The sequence below is a fragment of the Vicugna pacos genome, chromosome 22 (genome assembly GCF_048564905.1).
Source record: "Vicugna pacos chromosome 22, VicPac4, whole genome shotgun sequence".
NCBI lineage: Eukaryota > Metazoa > Chordata > Mammalia > Artiodactyla > Camelidae > Vicugna > Vicugna pacos.
In genome coordinates this window covers 20,584,474-20,601,789 of record NC_133008.1, presented here as the reverse complement: position 1 = coordinate 20,601,789, position 17,316 = coordinate 20,584,474, and the positions used below count along the sequence as shown (strand labels likewise).

At 48.6% G+C, this 17,316-nt stretch overlaps 1 protein-coding gene and 1 long non-coding RNA gene across 13 annotated transcripts in view; both read left to right on the top strand.

Moving 5' to 3' along the window:
- The window catches only part of GATAD2A (GATA zinc finger domain containing 2A), a 92,384-nt gene that overhangs the window by 59,640 nt on the left and 15,428 nt on the right, over positions 1 to 17,316 (top strand). The window lies entirely within an intron of this gene.
- On the top strand, positions 9,126 to 16,241 carry LOC140688441 (uncharacterized). The gene is made up of 2 exons (XR_012063144.1): positions 9,126 to 9,866; positions 10,281 to 16,241. It is a non-coding gene; the product is annotated as an uncharacterized lncRNA (long non-coding RNA).

Here is a 17,316-nt window from a genome sequence, read left to right as displayed (position 1 = left end):
ATGACCTGTTGGTAACTTAGGTTCACGGGAAGAAATAAAGAGCACTGGAAATGGTAAATATGTGGGCTAATATTAAAAACTTCATTTTTTTCCTCATTTCTTCTTAGTTAAAAAGACATTATATCCTACAAAGCATTAAGTATAACACTGGATAGAATTGATAAAAACAACAATTTTAGCTCTCTAGAAATTGACCAAAAAGCATACAACAATCTATAGATGTAATACGTGTGATAACAGTAGTATGAAACAGGAAGAATGAAATGGAGCTATATTGGAGTGAAGTTTCTACATTTTACCGGGGTCAAGTTAGTGTTAATCTGAAGCAGATTGTGATAAATTAATGAAATGCTTATTATAATCCCTAGAAAATAACTTTAAAATATGGTTTAAAAAATTAGATCAACAGAAGAGTTTAGTGGTACATTAAAAAATATTTAACACAGAAGTCAATGAGGGACAGAAGAACAAAAATGGAGGAAGATATGTAGAAAACAAATATTTGGCAAAATGGCAAATGTAAATCCCATCGTATTAATAATTGCATTAAATATGAATGATCTAAAAACCCTCATCAAAAGGCAGAGATTGTTAGAGCAGATAAAAAAGCAAGATAAGCTTAATTATGTATTGTCTATGAGATACTCCTTAGATCTTTAGGTCAAAGAATAGGGAAAGAGAGACTGTAAGTAACCATAAGAAAACTAGAATGACTATTAATATCCAGTAAAATTGACTTTAAGACAAAAAATTCTGAGAGCCAAAGAGGGACATTTTTTAACGGTATGTTAGGAAGATTGGACAGTCACAGGTGTACATTCACCTAACCACAGAATCCCAAAATACCTGAGGCATAAGCTAGTAGGATTGCTAATAGAAACAGACAGTTCATCATTTATATTCAGAAATTTCAATACTTCACTCTCAATAATTGGTAGCGAAACTAAACAGAAAATCGACAAAATTCTGGAAAACTTGAAGAGTGCTGTTGACTCATTTGGCTTATGGGCGTCTGTAGAAGACTCCATCTGGTGAAGGCAGAATACATCTCACGTGTGCATGGAACATTCTCCAAGGTGGACCATATGCTTGGCCATAAAACAAATCTCAAGGATGGCTGTAATAAAAAAGACGGTAGTAACAAGCGTTGGTGAGGATGTGGAGAAACTGGAACCCTGATTCACTGCTGGTGGGAATGTAAAATGACATAAACAGTTTGGCAGTTTCTTAGGAAGTTAGACATAAACTTTCCCCATGACCCAACAATCTTATCTGAGGAAGGTGCTCAAGAGAAATGAAAGCATGTCCACCCAAAGGCCAGTACCTGGGTGTCCATAGCAGGATGATTCATAATAAGCAAAAAGTGGAAACAATCCAGATAGCCATGGATAAACAAAATATGCTATATCCATGCAGCATATTACTATTCAGCACTAAAAAAAAAGGAACACCAGTTTGTGCTGCAATACAGAAGAACCTCTCAACTCACTATGCTAAGAGGGGAGACACCAGACACAGAGACTACATATTATATACTTTCATCTACAGGGAATGTCCGAAAAAGCAAACTTACAGAGACAGACAGTGATCAAATGGTGGTCTAGGGCAGGAATGGGGGTGGGTAAGAGCAGTGATTAACAGCTCACAGGCACAGTGAATCTTTATGGGCTGATGGAAGTGTTCTAATATTGGCTTGTGATGGTTGCACAACTCTAAATTTATTAATAATCATTGAATTATACTCTTAAAATGGATGAATTTTGTGGTATATAAGTTTTACCTCAATATGGATATTAAAAAAATAAATGAGGTTAAACTAGTTTGGTTTCCTTTCTGGCATCCGTAAATGTGCTCATGGAAAAACAAAAACCCACAGAGGTGGAAATTGGGCCTGCTGGTCTTAAGGGGCCAACCCAAAGGTCATGAGCACATGCTGCCCTCCTCTGACCCCAAGTTGGGACCATTGGATGGGGCTGGAGCTGGGGCAGGTGGAGGAGGGTGTTTGGGGTTCTCTGTTTTGTTTCTCAGATAAGTAGATTCCACTCTACTTTTGTATAGATGAAGGTCTCTGTCACAAATTGTTGATCTTAAGAAATAATCTGGGCCAAGCACAGGTGAGGACAGCTTTATTTTCCCCTCTTGGGTGGAGGAATGTTTAACTTAGTAAAACATGAGACTCTTCTCCCGAGGTCCTGCACCTGAAAGGTAAGGACTGGGTCTCTTGGTTACGCTGGGCCTGTGTGGGGTGGAAGCTTCATGATTCTCCACCCCCATTTCATGCTTCACTGAAAACGTATTTGTGTGTGCCTTCTTCTGAGGTGCCAACTCTCCCTGGATTGTCTGTGACAAGTACCGTGCTTGTCCCTAGGGGCAGAAATGATAGGACAGGACCTGACTTAATTATTTTCAGGGATACTGTTTTATGAAAGAACATGCAGAGGTGTTGGGGAGACTCGACTTTAGTGACTCACCAAGGGTGGAAGTCACTGGGCACCTAAGCAGATGATGTCTGTTTCCTTATTTTACCTGGGAGGAAGTAAGGCTGGGGCTCCTGGGGTCTCACAGGCAGGGCAGGGGCAGATTCGGAGGCCCATTTCTGCTTATTAACAGCCTGCTACATGGCCCTTGGTGGATGTGTGGGGCAAGTGTCCTGGTGACTGCCGCTCCCTGGCTTCCACTGGGGTGCATGGCCTTCAGGCAGCTGTGTCACCCTCCTCTCTCCCGTTTCCCCCTTTGCATCATGTGTCTCTCTTCCTGTGGGACTGAGCTTCACTTGGACCAAGGATCTGCCCCATTCTGTGGGTGGGAGGAACTCTGATGTGTATTCCATGGGGCCTATTGGGTGTAGGCAGTAGCAGTAGCATCTGAGCTGCTAGAGCTGTTGTTTAGTTTTTCTGGCTTTCTGCCTTCTTGCAAGCTTTAACACATTATAAAATGCATCAGAAGCACCCTCTGTTTCCCGGGCCTGCAAAGCAGGGCACCTTTCTTGAAGCTGGAATCCTTGATGACAGAACCACTGCCCCATCTTTTCGTCTGGGACTTTGGTAGTGGGGAGCGACACATCCGTATAGGTGCCAGTCACCTCTTCCTCACCCAGGAATCTCAGTGGCTGATCATTTGCTACTAAGACAGGGCTTGGCGACCAGCAGTGGTGAGTGTGGTGTGTGGGGCACATTCTCCACACCCACTTTAATGCCCAGCTTCTCTTCCAAAGCGAAAATGAATCTGAAAGTAACATGATAGTGCTTCCGCCTGTCGTCTGTAATGTGGGGCTGTGTGGATGGCCTTATTCTGTTATGTGTAGAAATGGAACCCACATGTATGTATGTATGTATGTGCATCACTTAACTTTTTCTAGGTGACTCCATGGGTTATAGGCAGAGTCCTTGTTTGAGTGGACGCTCTTTGCAAGCGGCCTGTTGGGAGAGGAAGGATACAGTAATGCTGGGATTGCACTTCCCTGCCAGGAGGTACTGCTGGTGCATGCCTTGTGAACCTCTCCTGCTACAGTTTTCACACGTGCATCCACCTGTGTAATCCAAAGCCTTATTAGGATATGGAGCTTTATCACCCCAGAAAGTTCCCTGGAGCCATCCGTACATTTCCTGCCTTCCTGGACTGGGTGTATTCTGCTTTCGACTTATCTTGCCTTTTCTCAGACTTGCTATGAGTGGAATCATGTAGTACGTGCTTGGTGCTTGGTGGGGTCTGCCTTCTCTCACTCCATGTGATTTCAGATTCATCCCTGTTGTGTGTAGCAGCATTTTGCTGAGCGACTCCTGCATGGATATGCAGTTTATCCACTCAACTGTCCTCTGATACCGTGTGGTCTCCAGTTTGGGGCTGCTGTGATCATTTCTGTAGAAGTCTTCACGTGACATTGATTATCATTTCTCTTGATAAGTAACTAGGAGTCGAACTGCTAGGGTCACAGTGTAGGTGTGTGTTGAGTTCTTTTAAAGAAACTGCCACACCTTCCCCCCAAAATATCTCTGTTGTTTTATTCTTGCAGGTGTGGAGGTCCGGCCACTTCATCCTTTACAGTTTTAGCCATGGGGTTTCCAGAGAGGTCTCAGTCCAGGTCTTGGCCTGCTTGTGTGACTGTCACCGCCCGCCCCCCACCACGACAGAGGATGTGGCCAGCAATGGTGGCAGTGCTGGCTTCCTGCGTGGGGGTGGGTAGGGGTCCTCCACAGCTATGTGCAGACCTGAGCCCCCTCCCACCCTGTTCTCTCGACCATGCTCCACTGCAGCTGTGCCTGACCCGCCGGCCAGCTGTCTGCTGGAATGTGCACCCTTGAACGATTTGGGGGAATGTGACACAGCTGTGGGTGTGATGGCTCCGGAAAGGGCTCTGGTTCTTGCACAGCCTCCGTAGGTGTGGTTGTGGCCCTCACCCTGGCTCTCTTACGGTCTTCTTGCCAGGGATTGACCCCCACCCCACACCCCTGTCACGTGTGAGAAGTTTGGAAGTCCAACAGGCAAAAACCTGTTCTTTTTGTGTGATCTTCACTTCCCTCAATCGCTCATTGGGGGGCTCTGGCACTCTGTGGGAAGCTCTCTGGAGGCCAGCCCCTCCCCAGCACCTGTTGTGGGCTGGCCTTTTACTTGCTAATACTCTGTCTGCTGCTGGGCAACTTCCAGGAGAGGCCGGGAAGCCTCAGGGAGTGGCTCCATCAGCTCCAGCTAGAAATCCATAGTCTTGCTTGCGTTTCAGCACGTGGGAACTAAGAGGTACGTTCCTTCAGAAATCGGTTCCTCAGTCTGTACTCCCCTGCCTCACTGCCACCTTGCCAAACCTCTGACCCCTTTCCTCTCCTCTTCCCTCTGGGCTCCTGGTCCCAGTTCTTCTCTGTCTACCTACTTTTACTCTGGACCATTATCTTATACCAGGTTTGTAATAATTGAAATTTGAGGAGTTCACCTGTGCTTCTAAAAATCATTAGATTATTTTGGGGTATCAGAGTGACAGACTCTGGGTGCCCTGTTTCTAACTCTCAGAGTGACTTACCTCATACCCGGAGCGTGAGCCAGCCTGGTGGCTGTCGGCAAGCTCTACAGTTTTGCCACTTCCCCATTGCCTTTATGGCGCCCTCCTCTGGCTGTGGAGGGGGTAGTTTCTGGGGGGATAGTGCCAGCATTCTGGGCATGTTTCTGTGTGGCAGTTGTGACAGGAACCAGAGACCACTGTGTACAGTCATTGAGGTAAGTACCTGTAAGTGCTCGTTCGTTTATCAGTCAAGAACTCCTCTTCACACACATGTGAGTTAAGCAGATTTGCAGATTAAGGAGGTCATTTCCTTATTTTGAAAATATTTGGTATAATTCTGCAGTTGCAGTTTCTGATACGCTCGCAGCACGTATTCCTGTTGTTGGCTTTGTTTGTCACATGCTGACGGGATCCTCATCTTGTGACTGGTGTCCTCACTGCTCTAGTGGGTCATTTAAATGTTCTACCTATGGGGGTATACGAAGGAGAGTCTCTGACCAGCCATCTGCCATGGAGCCTAAAACCACTTTTATGTGCATTGCTTTTTGTCGTGCAGCCTGTTTCTCTGACTTGATGAGAGCAGGTATACCAGAACTGTAACCAACCTGGGACGTGGGGATGGCTGGCTCAGGGGTTGCCATCCTGTCCTTCATGGCCACCTAACCTGGTGAAGAAGCAGGATGAAGGGAGCTCTGTATAGAACAGGTAGAAACAGGAGTGGATGCCTGGCACCTTCCAAGGGCATGTGTGACCCCACGTAGGGTAGGCAGGAGTTTCACCAGGAGAAGAGCATTTTCTCAGTTAGCAGAATGTGCCTTGGAGGAAAAAGAGAGCTGGCCTGATTGCAAGAGATTTCTGGTTTTTCTCCTCAAGAAGATGGGTATGTGAATTATAATCTGTGGGTCTAAAGGGGGCAGAGGGGCAGCAGCTGGTTAAAAAAAAGAATATGGGTATCTGACAGCTTGATTTCACTCACGCCCCTGTGTAGCCTGGGACATTGTGCCCTACCCTCAGAGCCTACCATCTCCTCTAAAGTGAGGTTGGTCATTCTCAGGTCTCAGAAGCTCCCAGCATGGTCCAGTAAGGTTTGTCACAGCACTGATGGGAAGGAGCCTTGGGACTCAAGGGTGTCTAGGGATGGAGGGAGAGGGGAGCTGGGTTCCCAGTAGCTGATCCAGCTCTGTGGATGCTTCCCCCCTACCCCAAGAGGTGGGGGTGATGTTGGTAAGGAGTATTTGATGTGTGGGAGACATACCAGACGTTACTACGTGTCCCCTTCCTTGGGTCCCAAGCCATAAGAGTGCTTATTTTTAGAACTTAAATCTTAAAAATAGTTATGATGTAATCACATTGAAAAGCTTCAGGTCTTAGGGGGGACTGAGACCTGGTGGCATGCAGAATTCCTTAAGGCAGGGCCTTGATAGCTTTCAGAAGCAGCTTTAAATGCAGTAGTGCTCTAAAGAGAACAACCAGTCCAGGCACATAGCATTTTCTTCCTTCAGGAGGACTTGCAGTATCCATGGGCAGTGTGGGAAATAGCAGTTGGGTGGCATGTTCTGGGGAGCTCAGGGGTTCACGTCCCTGGAACCATTGGCTTTGCTTGGACTCAGGGCCTGAGAAGGCCCACTGTGGTGGAACTAGGGCCAGGTTGTTGGGCTGGGAAGAGTGGGTCATGGACCACCCTCTCTAGGGGGGAGAGTTGATGCTCTGGTCCTGGTTGGAGCTCAGAAGCTTGCTGGATGTCTGCATGTGAGAGCAGAGGTAGACACGCTGGAGGAGGGAAGAGTTGCCTTTGCCTGGAGAGTGGCAGTACGGGGTGGGAGTGGGGATGCAGGATAGTGTCCTGGTACTGGGGGCCTGGGGTGCCCAACCTGCCTTCACTGGAAGTCTGCTTGGCTTCCCTATCTACAGATGCAGGGTGTCTGGACCACCCCGGGAAGTGCCAAGTTCTCTATGAATTGGGTAACTATGGGGCCTGTACAATTGCCCCCTTTAAGGCCACAGAACAGGGTTACCAAATTTTGTTGGCTTATAGCTGAATAGATTTATTGGGAAATTACAGCATATCTGTGGGGTGAGTCCTGTTAGATTTTTAATAACGTCTTGCTTTTCAAAACAACTTTAGCAGCAAGAGAAAGCCACATGGGTTGTGACATGCCAGGAGGACTCCCATTTGGGAGTCTTCGCTCAGACTGGCATCTGTGATGGAGTTGGGAAACCCTTTGCCGAAAGCACTGGTGCAGCCCCTTCTCCATCTCTGGGCCCCAAGGACATTTGGTTGTGTGGGAAATATCTGTTGACATTTACTGTGTTAGAAAATTTGACAATACTTACTAATTTAAAGATGATAGTAATAAATTCATTACTTGTTAGCATGAAGAACTCTTTTAAAATAAAAAATAACTATTTTGCAGATCTCCTTTATACTTGGCTTAATAAGTAGACAGCTGGATTCTCGTATCTGCTTCTGCATCTAGTTTCTTATGATATGTTGTTAGGGTTGACGCGTGTGAAGAAAGTCTAACCTCACACCGAGAAGCAGTTGGAGCAGGGAGGAGTGTTTGGTTAGTCTTTTAGGATAATTGTGCGTTTCTTGCTTTAATGTGACACCAAAACACAAAGTGGCCATTCCTAACAGTTAGTTACACTATAGACTCTGAAATCTTGACTATCAGTGACGTTTTTGTTCTTGACTATGTTAAAGCCTATCTGTCTTTCTTGCACTTTGAACAGAACATTTTTTTAAAACTAAACTTTACATTTTAGGATTGTTTTAGATTTACAGAAAAGTTGGAAAAATTGTTCCTGTACATCCCACCCCAGTCTCCTGGTTGTTAACAGATTACTCTGGAACTTTTGTCACAAGTAGTGACCCAATGGCCCATATGTTACTATTAACCAAAGCCAATACTGTCTGTTCAGATTTCCTGTGTTTTTCACCTTTTCTATCCCAGGATCCCATGTGGCATTTTGTCATCATTATCTCTTTAGGCTGGGCTGAGATGGTTTCTCGGACTTTCTTGGTTTTGACAGTTTTGAGGAGAACCAATCAGATGTTTTGTAACATGGCCCTCATTTGGAATTTGTCTGGTATTTTTCTCATGGCTGGACTGAGATTTGGGAGGAGGACCACAGGTGAAGTGCGTTTCTCATCACACCGTGTCTAAGGCACATGCCATCAGTGTAACTTATGAGTGTGATGTTGACCTTGATCATCTGACTGAGGTAGCGTCTGTCGGGTGTCTCCACTGTTGGTTGCTCTCTTCCTCCCTTAGGAAAGAAGTCACTATTTACAGCACACACCTAAGGGATGGGGAGTCACATTCTACCTCCTTGAGGGTGGAACATCTACACAAATTATTTGGGATTCTTCTGCCTAGATTTGTCTTTTCTCCCCTTGAATGGTCTTTTACTTATGTTTGAGTTTATGGTACCATTGAACATTAGAAAATAGTAGTTTACTGAGTGACGGATCTTTCATATGCTGACACATTTCATTTTTCAGTATCACGAAATCAGATTGGTTAATTATCTGATTGGCTTGGCTCACAAGTTTCCCAAAATACTACATTTTGTTTGTTGGAAGCTCAGACATTGTCATTGGTGTCAAATATTATCAGTTGTTTTCCTTGAAGGAAAGAGGCTTTGCTTTGACCATTTTGGGGAAAGTGTGTGACAGACAACCAAGTCTGAATGACCACAGCATGTCTGTCAGTCCTCGTTCAAACATTGTCACCACTCAAATGTGATTTTTTTTTTCCTGGATGACTGTTCTGCTTTGGTACACAGCAAGAGTGCTTTATCTTGTCACAGAATATTAAAAAGACATGTACACAAGGGTTGAGTTTTAATAAAATCAATAGCTTGTACTTCATCCAGGGCATTGCCTACAGCGTGATGACATTTTGAGTCTTGGCACAGTTTGGTGCAACTATGCCAACCTGATGAAAAAAGCAAATCAGTGTTGCACCAACCAGGCAGAGCCCCTGAAGGGGTCCTGAGGACCACCCTGGGAGGAGCGCAGGCAGTTTAGAAATGGACTGCCTAGTGTGGGCACAGGCAAGGATGCCTGGCAGGGCTCTGAGCTCACATCTCAGGCAGGACGGTGGTTAATGGCCTGCTGGGGTCAAGCTGTGGGAGGAAGAGAAGCCCTCAGCCTGCCACCTTGTCCCCAGAGACCTCAGATTGCAGGGCAGGTGGCAAGATAAATCAATTCAGAGCTAAATTACAGCAGAAAAGGGGATGGGGACTGCCCTGAGTTGTATATTACGTTCTGCAAGGATAGGAGCGAGATAGGGTCATCATCCGTTGACTAGCTGCACTTTCTATGCCTTTTGTAGTTCACAACATCCTCTCAAGGTCAGCAGTGTCCCATTCTGCAGATGAAGAAACTGAGGCTCTTTGAGGTTTGGTGACTGGGTCAGGTCCCCGCAGCCACAGAGGGAGTGCCTATCCCCCGCCCGCCACTCCATGGTCCTCGTGGCTGACTTGGAGGGATTCTCACAGCTGTTTTGCTCAGAGTATCTGGAGCAGATCTGGTGGGGTGTGGGGACACCTGAATCATGCTGGGAGGACATCCCCTGGGATTTGCCAGGGGCTGGTGGAGAAGGATCCAGCAGTGCAGAACATATTTAGGAGGGGACAAGAAACTTCCAGGAATTGAGCACTTTCCATTTATCATAAGAGTTTGTGGTCTTTGCAAGCTAGAAAGCAGTAGTGTTTGTTTCTCATGTGTGGTTTCATCCGCACACAGGTGACTTTTCTCTTGCTGTGAGTTGGTGAGGAAGTTGGCAACCCAGGAAGTGTGTTTGGGTTCATCTGATGTAGGGAATTGCCCTGCTCTACAGAGTGCTCCTGAGCTCCTCCCTGGAGGAAGGTTGGTCTCATGTGGTTACGGTGACAGAGGACGGAGGGGATGCTAGTGTTGGTACTGTGATTGGCAGTTGGGGTCCCCTACTCCTTCACTTACCAGGCCTGGGCCCTTTGGAAGCCTGAATTCCCGAGTACTGAAACTCCACCTAGCTTCCTCAAGCAGGCAGTGGCCCACATGTAGCAAGAGTTGTTTCCCAGTCGAATCCGAGGACCACATCCATGTCCTCGCACTGTCATCTCTTTTATCACCTCAGGGACTTGGCATGCAGATGCTGCTGGCTGTCCAGGATCCTTCAAGTATAAATAAAGCATTTTCCTCTTCAACCTAGCCCCCAAATGGTATTTGATAACCCTAGTTAGAGGCCTCAGAGTTGACAGTTATGTGGAACCCATTCACTCCCTGCGCCTCCTTTTCTAGGATACCATTGAGCCCCCTGCAGGCCATGAGTGCCCAGCTGGTCTGACCAGGATAGAGAGCCAGGACCCAGTGCAGTGTGGTGTGCCAGACTTGGGCAGACCAGCCAAGGGTCCTGCAGGAGCCTGGGTCTGGTATAGGCCCTAGTTATCTGTGGGCCATGGGCATGGATCCTCAGTAAGTCACTCTCTTCAGACTCTATCCTCACCTGTGGATCTGGGTGACAGTTGAGCCGTTAAGAGGCTTACACGTGCATCTGGGTGGTTGGTGCAGAGATGGCTGTCGTAAAGGGTCAACGAATGTCCTGGGTGATTTTCCAAACCTCACATTGTCAACGTTTCAGTTCTATGCCTGTGGTCATTTCTAACAAATGCCCCTTCCTAAATTTCGAAGCATAGAGAGTGCTGAGTTGGATTTAGCCTTCCTGGTGTTGTCCCAGCTGGAACATGTTGCCTGCTGGCAGGGTCGAGCTGCAGTGACCTTGGGTGGGTGCTGGCCCTGTAGGCTACCCCGTTGCCATTTGATGTTGGGGTTTTCTGTGGGGCCACTGCCAGCTGTGGGCCCAGGGAGCATTCTCTTCTGCCTGTCCTTGGAATGTTTCTACAGTGACTCCACACATCCCCAAAACTGGCCCCCATCCCTGTTTTCAGTTATAGTGGGGTCCTCTAGGTCTCCCTGGCCAGGCTGCGTGACTTCCAGGGGCTCCCATGTTCCTAGAAGGAGCCCCAGCAGTACAGACTGAATGCCTCCTGGTCTTGCTGATGGCACAGTCTTCTTCCACTCCAGCTGCTTGTGCCCTGGGACTGCCCGCCTCTGTGCTGGGGGCCCTGGATGTGGGGTGGGGGAGAGGGGCCAGACATTGGTTACACATGCTCCTCCCTTTCTTCTGAGATGTTTGGCTTTATCTGAGGCAGGGTGGGCCATAATGGAGTCCCAGAGCAATAGCTGGACCTAGAGTCTCCAGGAAGAATTATGAGTCGGTTTCAAAAATCTCATCTCAGCTGCTCACCTCTATGGCCTCAGTGGCCTAGAAGCAAAATGTATTCTGACTTCCTGGCCCCCACAAAGCAGGTTCTGGGCTTTTGTCTTGACATCCCAGCCAACAGGGTGTCAAGTTACAGGGCTGGGAGAAGTGGTAATGGATGCCAAGAAGGGAGTCTAGGGAATCGCAGGGGGGCTGAGGGAGCTGAGTGAATCTCTGAGGGACTGGGGTGGGCAGGCGGGAAGCAGGTGGGCTCCAGGGGCGAGGCAGGGACCAGGCACTTATCAACACCCACTAACCCCCAGGGTGAGCAAGTCTTTGGCTTAGGGGGTGCAGCCTGTGTCTGTGTGTAGCAGAATTCTCTTTCTAATTACATTGACTGAGTGAACAAGGCCACTTTGGAAAGGAGAGTAGGATGTTGTGAGGTCCCAGGAAGAAACTCCCATGCCCAGGTTCCTGTGAAAGATCCCAGGAACATGTCTTGAGATGTCCAGGATGCAGGGGCCTGCCAATGAAATGTTACCAGGTGGTAGGACTAACCCATGAACTGGTGATAATTGTCTTATTTTTCTCTCTTTAGGACTTTTCTAGCAGTATTTCTCAAATGAGGGTGCTTACTGGATAAATATGTGGAATTCCTTTCCAGCTTTGACTCAAGACTCCATTCTCGGCAGTGCCTGAAGCCACTGGTGGTGGCTCCCAGGCCTGAGGATGGCCCCCTCCTCTCCTGTGGGACCCTCTGTTCATCCCCTTTCTTCGTTGGGCAGCTCTGTATTCCTCCTCCTGGGCCTTCCTGGAGCTGTGCTCCAATCTCCTCCCAAATCTGCATGTGTCATAGGCAGCCTTTGTGTACAGAGAACTGCTGCTGCTGGTCCTTGTGGTGGTGGTGGTGGGTTGTTTGAGGTTCAGCAGGGGTGGTTACTGGGTAAACCTTTTCTTTCTCGCCTTCTCTCTCCCTGCTTTGTCCCAGGGTAGTGCCTCGAGTGGGTGACCTTGTGGGTCAATGTGAGGGAGGATGTGGAGTTACAGTAGTGTGGGCTAGCTCCCTGGGGGCAGAACTGGGCTATTAGCCCCATTAGTTGAGTGGCTTAAAGTAACTATATCAGTGTAGCATAGTCTGTCAGATCTGCTGGTTGGCTGGTCCCAGCTGGGCCCTGCTTCTTGGGCTCTCATCTTTGTAGTCCCATGTCAGCTGAACTGGATGTCCCCAGTGGCTTTGTCACTCACATAGGTTGGCTGGGCTCATCTCCATGTCTGTCTCTGTGACCCTCTTTCTGTGCAGCTAGCTTGGCATCCCACACCAGGGTGGTCTCAGCACAGTCCTAGTTGCCTCCCAGAGCATGTGTTCCAAGGGTCCAAGCAGAAGCTTTCAAGGCTATGACTATTCTGTGAAAGCTTGCATCGTTGCTTCCTCTGTGTTCCTCACTCCTAGCCGCAGAGTGAGCCACAAAACTAGCCCAGGTCCTAGAGACAGAACTGACAATGAGGGTCTGAGCATGAGCTGCCTCCACAGTGTTCTGCAGAGCTGGCAGGGTGCCCTCTAAGGGTGTCGTGCAGTGGTCCTCTGTACAGGGTTGTATCAACTATGAGTATTGGGACTCTTTAATATCCACCAGAGTCCTGGACTCATCGGTTAGGAGTTGGACTTCCAGGGCTTAGCACTTGAAAAGATATAATGACACAGAATTCAGAAATCCTTTTAAGTGAGAATGCACATCCTTTAGTAATGCTGTATCTGTGTGCATGTGGGGAGAGCTGCCCACATGTGCAGGGTCATCAGTCAGTCTACGGGCATTGCAGATTCCTCACGAACTCACAGACCCCATCCTGGAGCCAGGTGCAGGGAAGAGGAGGGGGTAGGTGCATACCAATTGTGTCTCCTGAGCACCCATAGAGCAACCACAATCCCTGTCTTCACTGGTGGGTTTGAGAATATTCAGGTGTTACTCTTGGCAGCAGATTGATGGCTACATGTCAAGTTCACATTGACAGCCAGCAGCTCCCTACTGCTTTAGGAAAGCTTAGGTCCTGAACTGCCCTGATGGCCTCCTAGGGTGTCTGAGCCTCCTTGGCACCGAGGTCTCACCTCACCCAGCAACCCTGAGGGGCAGCAGGGCAGGAGTGACTATCCCTATACTTGTAGGAGGCACAGAGAGGGAAGTGTCCTGCCCTGGGCTTTTCACTTGAGAGAGGCAGAACCAAGTAAGACCTGGATTTGTGGGAGTGTGACATCACCCCCCACCCCTCAGTGTGTGTACAGAACCTTCTCTGGGAGGGGGCCCTATGACTTGTCTCCCACCCAGCATGGCACCAGGAGGAAATTCCTGCCTCTTTGGCTTTGAGGAATTAGGGAGCCTCAGCCTTTTTTGTGGGTTGTGGAGTCACATCAGAGCTGGACCTCTCTCTTTGCCCTTTGATTGCTGGGCCACCCTGGAAACATTCTGGCCTTTACTAGGAGCTGCAGTTCCCTGGCTTCGTGGAAATAGACCCCAAGTGGGACAATGGGTCCCTGGCTGCTGCGCCTGTGATGACCCCTGCTTAGGATGGGGGAAACTGCTTGCCAAATGGGCAATGACAGCATCACCCTGGGAGGCTGTGAGAGGGTGAGCTGATCTGGCACAAGGCCACCATGATTATGCCTTATAGGAAGTGAAGGCACTTTCCTTGGATGAGCTTACTGGGGTGAGGGTGAGTGAGCTGGTTGCTGGTGGGAGGGGTGCCTCTGCTCAGGCTCGCGCTGCCCTTGAGAGGAAACCCTAAGTTCTGCCTTGAGCTCCCTGCCCCCAGGGTGGGCAGTTGGAGCTAGGGCTAGGAAGGTCCCTCAGATGCGCTGTTTTGCGGGGCCAGTCCCGTGAGTGCAGTGGAGTAGTGCTGACTATGCTCCCAGGGCTGGCGTCAGGGGGCTGGGTCAGCCAGGGACTTTTCTAAGGGCACAGATGGTTTGAAGTGCGTCTTGAAGTGTGAGTTGGAGCTCACAAGGGAGACTGGAGAGTGTGATGGAGGGAATGGTGGTGAGGGCGGGTAGAGCCCACAGCAGGACATACGTATGAGCAGGAGCTTGGGCCTGGGAGGTGTGAACAGGCTCCAGTGGGAGGAGAGTCTTGGGGGAGGGTCTGGTGGGGCCAAGGCTAGTGTTTGTAGGAGCTGGTGAGACTGATGCTGGGTCTGGCAAAGCCCCTCACCCCATCTTTAAACACAGCTAGCAACCACCTGCCTCTCCCCGCCCAACCAGCCCCTAAAGATGAGTGGATGAGGGAGGGTTCTGAGAGGGAGTAGTTGGCCCCAGCCCTGCTTGTCTTGCTGGGTCAGACCTGAGGAGGAATTTGTTATCCTGAGGCCTCATTGGGCCCACAGTCATCCCAGACTTCTCCAATGTGTGTGCAGAAATCTCAGGGATCTTATAAAAATGCAGGCTTTGATCCAGCAGGTCTGGGGCAGTAAGGCGCCCCGGTGAAGCTACCATTTTGCTCTGGGGGCTGAGGTGGGTGGTGGTCCATTCTTACCTGTGGACATACCCCACCTGCGCCTCTTTCTCCTGGCTTTGCATCTGTCCCTCCTGGTGGACCCTAAGGACAGAACTGCTTTTATCCAGGGGTTTCTCCCCACATCCTGGCACAACACCTGCCCCTTAGGTTAGTTTTCAACAAATAGGAGTGAGCGAAGAAATGAATGAGTGTGGATCAACTGTGCCTTCCCTGGACATCAGGCAGGCCCGTACAGAGAATGACAAAGGTCAGATCTTCTTTTCCTTGAATGAAACCGCTTCCTCTGGCACGGGCCAGGGGGACACTAAATATTAACCTTGCACTGGCCATTAATTGGTAAGCAACTGGGGTAGTAGTCTGGTGCTGTGGGTGAGGGATCTAGTCATGAGTTAAGTTTATAGTCCCTGCCTTCTCTCCAGGAAACTTGATGGAAGTTCCTGGCAGGTAACAGAACTTCGGTGTTTAGCCACAGCCGGCATACAGGGGAGGAGGTAGTGAGACTTTTTTTTTTTGCTAACAGCCTGGCCTGCTTCCAGGGATTTTCATTGGTCACGTAAAATCTCTTCTGATTGTATTTTACATAAGGGTTCCCAAGGTGGGCATGATGGGCTTGTCAGATTTGCCCTGAAATCAGATAACTTCCAAATAAACTTGGTGCCTGGGCACCTGGCCGTGACACTGTTCCCCTGGCATATTGGGCTAAATTTCCTCTGCTTTATTCTTCTGGCCTAAATGGTTTTATAATTTAAAACGCTTTTTAAAAAAGAATGCCCATGATAATTTTGAGCCTTTGTCAAGTGGGTATTTTTTTTTCCTGAATTAAAAGAACTCAGTACTGGGAAAGTACTGAGAGACTTGAAGCACCTTTGCTTTAAAAATTGAGTGTAGGAAAGTTTTTTGTGTTGGAAACTAGTAGGGCTGGTGGCCCTTCTGTTTTTAGAAGAGGTGTCCTAGGTCCCAGTAACACAGGAAAGGTCTCCTGTGGGCCGGCACCACACAGGAAGTGCCTGCAGCCTGGCAGCCCCAGGGTGATCTGGGTGCCTCCATTTTCTGACAGCACCTGAACCCTACCTCACTTCTCAAAATGAAGTCTGCGTGTCACAAACTGGTTAGAACTGGCTGTTGCCATGGTTTTCACGTTGGAAGGCACAGTTAAAGGGTCACATGACCAAAGAGGGAAATGCCTTTGTCACATGACTTTTTGGTGCCCTGATTAGCATACAGGAAGTTCACTCCCTGCTGGCTGCTGGGATGCTGAGTGATCACTGATGGGAGGTGATGTCATCTCTTGGAAGAGTTATTGATTAGTCTCAGTCCAAGATGGGACCTAGGAGTGCTGTGGTCAGAGTGGCCATCTCAGGGAGCTTCAGCCTCCAGATGGTCTCAGTCCCTAACCCTCCCTGCTTCCCTCAGGCACATTTGAGCTTTATTAGACATCTCACCTTTGGAAGATGTGCATGTCCTCAGTGAGATAATAAAAAGTGATAAATCCCTGTAGATTACTGTTGTCTCAGTGTGCTTTTGCTCGGGAAATGCCTCCAGTCTGTAACTCTAGACGTGATTCTGCCTGTGTGCAGCCTCCTGGGAGCCCCGCTGGGCTGGGACCAGTGGCTGCAACTCCTGTGCTGGAGCCATATCCATATGTCTGCTCAGTGTCTGGGTGTGGGTCTGGAGAACTTGGAATTGGAGCCCTGAGGTCATCTTTAAAGTTGATTTTGGGGCAGAGTTGGCAGTCAGCAGGGAGACATGCAGGCTTGAAAGAGTGGTGGTTCCCACATTGCATTGGTTTTTAGTTTGAGGAGGCCCTAGTGAGGCATCCTGAGTTACTTTATAGACAGCCAGCCAGTTTGTGGACTTGAGAATGCAGACTGATAACCCTAGTGAAGGGATTCTATACCTTGAAATGGAAGCCTATTTGTCCACTCTCCTGGTCTCTTGTAAGAGACCATTCAGCAGCTGTGCTGGTTAAATCGGATCAGGACTTGGAGTGTTGAGGTGCAGCAGCCATGCAACTCTGGGAGGTGGGATTAGGAGGGGCTGGGGGAGTCAGTGAACTGTCAGCATCTGATCCTCTGTGCCCATCCTTCGTTGAAGACACAGCTCACTCCAGGAATGGAAAAGGCAATTCATTGTACTGTTAAAATACCAATTTTCCATCTATAACTCTGTCCCCGCTCAGCTGGGTTATAGTGGAAGGGGTGGGACAACTTTGAGCTGTTACTCCCAGTTAAACTTTATCGAGTTTGTTCTCTGTGTTACAGTGCCACCTAGTGGACACAATCAGTTCTTGGCAGGTTTTCCTCCTGATGGAAAGAAGGATTTAATTCCTTCAACACAAATGCAGAGGCCAGATCTTAATGGAAATTTTACATTGTGCTCTCAGCAAATGGAAATGCTTGGGGGTGAAGCACCATCTCTGGGACCCAATGGTCCTCATGTGCAAGGACAGCAACACCATAGCAGAAGCCCTGTAGCACTAGATCTGCATATATGTCCTAGGGGACTTGGGTGGTAGGATTGAGGTAAGAGTAAGAGGGCAAGAGGGTGATGGGTAGGGGTGGCTGGGAACTAG